We start from the raw sequence: 6116 nt of genomic DNA, 5'->3' as shown, positions 1-6116 counted from the left end.
CTACTTGAGATTTAAAGAATGTTCCATACAGTAACAACAGAAGACAAAAGTTCTTTTTCAATTGTACACAGAATATTTTGCCAAAATACAACACTTTAAACCAGAAAAAATCTCAATAAATATTAATGGATTCACCTTCTTTGAAGTATGTTCTCTGAGCAAAGTAGAATTAAATTATATATCATAGAATGATCTCTGGAAAATCTGCAAATATTTGGAGACTAAATAATATACTTCTATATAATATGTGTGTCAAAGAATAAAAATGGAAATTAGAAAGCTTTTTAAATTAAAAATACCATATATCAAAATTTATGGGGTACTTAGGTGGAAATATTTTATGTGAAACTCATTTAAGTGTCTCACTTTTGATCTCAGGCTCTGTCACTTATCGTTTCTGAATATTATCTTTGAATATTGAGAATGTTACAGACACAAAGTTTCCTTCATTTAATTCTTTTAAGTGTCAACAGTGTAATTGCTTACTGCATTGTCAAGTTCATACTTCCATTTTTTTAGCTTTAGAAATTTTGCAAAAACATCTAGTGTCTATTAATATTCTAATAATAATTTATTAGTCTGTGGAGAATAAGCTTAGGAATTCCCTTAGCTTGCATGGATGGGTTAACAAGGCATAAAGAAATAGTAAGCCCCACAGGATGAAATCATCCAAGATTAGGTAATCAGAGCTAGGTAATCAAGGCAAAAGCACCCCCAGTATAGAACAAAGGGATAAAGGAATGGGAAGCCACAGGATAAAAGCATACAATATTATAGGGCGGAAGCCCACCAATTTAGTACAATAGCAGAAAGCTGCTTTCACAGGAGGGAAGGACCAGACTAGGTAAACGGGTAAATAGGGCTATAGACCACAGCAGGGTGAAGTGCGCAGGAGTGGAGCTAATTAGCAAAAGAAAGGTTCCTTGTTGACCCTGAGGTAGCCTGTTCTGTTTTATTCCCTAGGCAAGCTAAAAATAAACAGATGTGATGCCTACCATAAACAACGCTCTTCCCAGAGCCAGGATTTTGTCTTGTTAGTGACCCAAACCCCTAACACATGTATCTTTGAAATTCCTTTCTCCTACATACATGAGTTAACGTTGACAGATTCACTGTCTCTTTGTGCACATTTGTCATGCTCATAAAGCCTTCTGATCCTAATAAATACGGAGCAAGGGCCCTTACTCAGGGCTTTTGTCTCCTTCTGGACATTAGTCTCCCTCAAATTTTAATCCAGCATCCACCCTCTTGCAGGACAAGAGAGAACGGCAGATCCAGAGTCTAGGACATTAGTCTAATAATCTAATCTAATGATCTATTAATAATCTGATAGTCTAGGTAAGAGAGATCTCTCTATGTACTGTTTATGGAAAATTCACTTGTGTAGGTCATGTTTGACTTCTCCAGTGTCCTTCGGATCTTCTCATCTGTTTTCCCAAACTTCCACGTGACATGTGCTTAAAACACATTACATCTAGCAGAGATAATCTCCGTTTAAGATCCTTTTCTTCCCTTGAAACTAAGAATTTATGAAACCTATGACAGTTTATATAAACACATGCATTCACTACTCAGATGAAGATAGAAAACATTACATACCCTTCCCCAATCATATTCTCTCTTTATTCAGAGTTAACCATTACCATGAAAAATTTGTTGATCATTTGTGTATCTTCTATTTTAAATCACATATTTATCTGTTTTTAAGCAAACAATAGTTTTGTATGTTTTTAAACTTTATTTCAGTACAAAATAGAATCATATGTATCCATTTTTGACTTCCTTCTTTCAATCATTATATAAATTTAAGGTATGTGTGTCTCTCTTTCAATCATTATATAAATTTAAGGTGTGTGTGTCTCTTTTTTTTAAGGTTATTTATTTATTTTGAGAGGGAGAGAGAGCGAGAGAGAGAGAGAATGCATAAGAGGGAAAGAGAATCCCAAGCACTCTGCTCTGACAGCACAGAGCCCAATATGGGGCTCAAACTCATAAACTATGAGATCATGAACTGAGCTGAAATCAAGATTCAGACTTTTGGGGCGCCTGGGTGACTCAGTTGGTTAAGCACTGGACTTTGGCTCAGGCCATGTTCTCACAGTCTGTGAGTTTGAGCTTCACGTCATGCTGGCAGCACAGAGCCTGGAGTCTGCTTTGGATTTTGTCTCTCTCTCTCTCTCTCTCTGCCCCTCCCCTGTCCACTCTTTCTATTAAAAATAAATAAATATTTTTAAAAAAAAGAGTCTGGTGCTTAACCACTGAGCCACCCAGACCCCCCTATGATGTGTGTCTCTGTTGATGCATCCAGTTAAAGTTTTTGATTCTCAGTCAGGGGTGGCTGAGTCACCACCTATATAGAGAATTTCAGAATTTTTTGATGCTTTGTTTCTCACCATGATAGAAAAATACTATTAGCATTTAGTGGACAGTTGTCAGGTATATTAAAAGTCATTAGTAAGGCACCTGGGTGTCTCAGTCAGGTAAACGTCCCACTCTTGGTTTCGGCTCAGGTTACCACCTCACGCTTTCCTGAGTTTGAACCCCACATCAGGCTCTACACTGACATTGTGGAGCTGCTTAGGATTTTCTTTTTCTTTTTCTTTTTTTTTCCTTCTCTCCTTGTACTTCCCCTACTTGCACTGTCTCTGTCTCTCTCAAAATAAATAAATAAACTTAAAAAATTCATTGGTGTAGTTTATTCGCGTTTGCTGTTATATTGAACTTGATCAACAACCACAAAGTATTCATTCTTTTGAATAGTGCTGATAATTCCGTTATTTCTAGGCTTCTTTATTTAGATTTTTTGACTGCTGGCTCTTTCTCTCTGCAATAATTCTGCTATTATTGTACCTGTCCCCGGGAGCAGATAGTTTTTTCTACTGCACTTGACTGTTTTGGGTATAAAAGCTATCTTCTCATCAAAGTTTATAGAATATTCACTGTTTTTTCCATTTATTTTCTGGAAGACTTTAAATAAGATTAGAAATATTTGTTTCTGAATATTTTATTAGCCTTGGCATAAATCCACTTTTTATCTGTTTATTTTTGGCAGGCATATTTTTATCATTATTTTATTTTATTAATTTTATTTAACCCAAGTTAGTTAACATATAGTGTAGTAATGATTTCAGGCATAGAATTTAGTGATTCATCACTTACATATAACACCCAAGGCTCAGATTTTTAACTATTAATTTAGTATTATTGATAAAATACTATTCATGTTTTCTATTTTTTATTAGTCATTTTTACTAAGTGGCAAATTTCTTGGTATGTAGCCTTTTGTTAATGTTTTCAAGTTACTTTCATAATATCTTATTATAATATATTGCCAGGAGCCGCACCGGCCTCTCTGGATGGCAGTCACAGCAAGGAAATGGCAGTGTTTGCACAGCTCCTGCCCTGAGAAATGAAAACTGGTATCTCCTGCTACTACTGGCTCATGTTGTGCTCGTATGGACCAGGCCTCACAATATTCCATATCAGACCAATATTCTGAACACAGATACCTCATAAGGAGGTATTTTAGATGAAAATCTAAATCTAAATCACAAGAGAGATTTTAGATGAAAGCTCTATGGATGATTGTCAAAGGCTCTTCCTATGGGCCTTGCAGATCCAAGACTTAGATAATAAAGGGGGTTAAGAACACAAGAATTACAACTAAGCCTGGCCCCAAGACAAAGAGCCTAACTTAGAGTTAAGGTACACATAAGGGCAGAACTTAACTTAGTACTTACACCTTCTCCTAATTGGTGATGTATGGCAGTCCCTTCCCCAAGGCCTACTTTCTGCAAACACCCTCCCTTACAGGTGGCTGGGATGAGGATAGATAAGAATAGCTAAAACATTACCCACAAATAAAAGGCTGACACATTTAGGGCCTCCATGGTGTTCACACATTCGGCATCAAATAGGTTTCCACAAACAACTTATTAACCAACTCCAAAACATTCCATTTGAGAGCCAGACAGAATGACTCTTAGCCCATCTATACACTTAACCTATGACCTAACCTTAGCGTTATTAACTTAGAACAAATATGTATCCTGTCTTTTACTAAGAATACCCTGCTAAATCTTTAGTTATAAGATTTACTTAACCTCACTATAATTGGAATAGTTCTGCAAGAATATTTCTGTAAAACCTGCTTCTGTACACTTTCCAAAGCATCTTATCACAAAGAGTTATCCATTGTAAAAATTCCTTTTTCTGACCTCATGTTATCATTTAACCTATAAATAAAGACACCAAAACCGACAGGACAGAGATGCCTGCCTGGTGATCAGAAAGAATCTCGGGGCTCTCTCACTCTCTCTCTCGCCGACACCGTCCATCCTTCAGGGACCCCTGGACCTGCTGGAGCCCGCTCGGCCTCCAGCAATATATAGTTTATTTTTATTTAAATCCAGTACTTTCCTCTAAATACTTATTGCTTTGAGGGTTCTGTGTGGCTCATTTGGTTGAACACCTGAGTCTCAATTTCAGCTCAGGTCATGATCTCATGATTGGCGTGATTTAGCCCTGCATCAGGCTCTGCACTGATAGCATGGAGACTGCTTGGGATTCTCTCTCTCTCCCTCTCTCTCTGCCCCTCTCCCACTTGTGTGCATGTACTCTCTCTCTCTCAAAATAAACTTAAAAAATATATAGCTTTATTCTCTTTCTTTTAAAAATATGATCTTGTCTTATTTTTGTCTGTGTAATATATTTTTCAAAGAGCTAACATGAATTTGCCAATTCTCTCTATTAAATGTTGCTTTTCTATTTCATTAGTTTATAATTTCCACGCTTACTAATTGCTCTTCTTTAGTTTGGTTTGTTAATATGATCTTCCATAGTTTTAATTTAGATGGGTTGTCCAGTAAGGAGTAATTTTTACTTTATAATATAAATATTTAAAGATCTGCATTTCTAAGCATTGCATAAAATGTGATAATTTTTAACATTTTCTCTTGGTTCTAAATATTTTAGCTGTATAGGTATTTAACATTTTTTTCATATTTACAGAATTATTCTAATTTTTTCTTAGCATTCTAAGAATTAGAAATAATTCTGATTATTTCTTAGCATAGGCGTACTATGCTAAGGCAATATTTTATATATGAAAGATATTTCAAATCTATTTTGTTTTAGAGCCATGAATGCAGTCAGATTTTATAAATGTTCTCTTTATGACTAAAAAATATTTTAAATTATTGGCAGCATTGTTTGATGTCATATGATGTCAATTCATCAAATTTGTTAGTGGTGTTGTTCGATTGAGCTTTATCCCTATAGATTTTATGTCATCTTAATCTTGCAATCACTGAAAGATATGTGTTAAAATATCCCACTAAGATGATAGATATTTCCATTTATTTCATACTTCAATTTTTGTTTTCACATATTCCATGTAACTAATACATGTACACACTTAAAATTATGTCATTTGGTAATGACCTTTTTGTCCTTATGTACTAACATTCTTTATTTTCCTGCTATTGCTTTTGTCATCAAGTATCAACACAGCCCACGTAAACTAACTTTTGTTTACTTATTTTTCATATATTCTGTTAGCAAATGACTTTAGTGTAAGCCTACGATTGTCATTGTTGTAGTTGGTATGGCCATATTTTTTTTCTTCTATTTCCACTCAAGGAAAGTTCAGAGCTTGTATCTGTACAAGGCATTTGTTCCAACGAATGATGACAATATTGAAAACTTCCCTACAATTTGTAATACAGGTTTCACTGATCTTTAGAGTTGAATGTTTTAACACTGTTTTCTTTGTATAATGTAGCAAAGTTTGGAACTTATACTTGCAAGTTTCATTGTGATAGAGATTTTAATTATGGGGCACCTGGTTGGCTCAGTCAGTTAAGCATCGAACTTCAGCTCAGGTCATGATATTGTGGCTCATGAGTTCTAACCCTGCTTCTGACTCTGTGCTGACAGCTCAGAGCCTGGACCCTGCTTTGGATTCTGTGTCTCCTTCTCTCTCTGTTCCTCCCTCTGCCTCTCTAAAAAATAAACATTTAAAACAAAATTTTAAAAAAAGCGATTATAATTAAGCACATGATCAGCCAGGCAATAATTACATCTTAAAATCTTCTCTTAGTTATGTGTGACCATGT

This window comes from Hyaena hyaena, unplaced genomic scaffold (genome assembly GCF_003009895.1).
Source record: "Hyaena hyaena isolate Hyena2069 unplaced genomic scaffold, ASM300989v1 scaffold_1344, whole genome shotgun sequence".
NCBI lineage: Eukaryota > Metazoa > Chordata > Mammalia > Carnivora > Hyaenidae > Hyaena > Hyaena hyaena.
The sequence above is the reverse complement of the archived record's forward strand: the minus strand, read 5'-3'. Positions refer to the sequence as shown.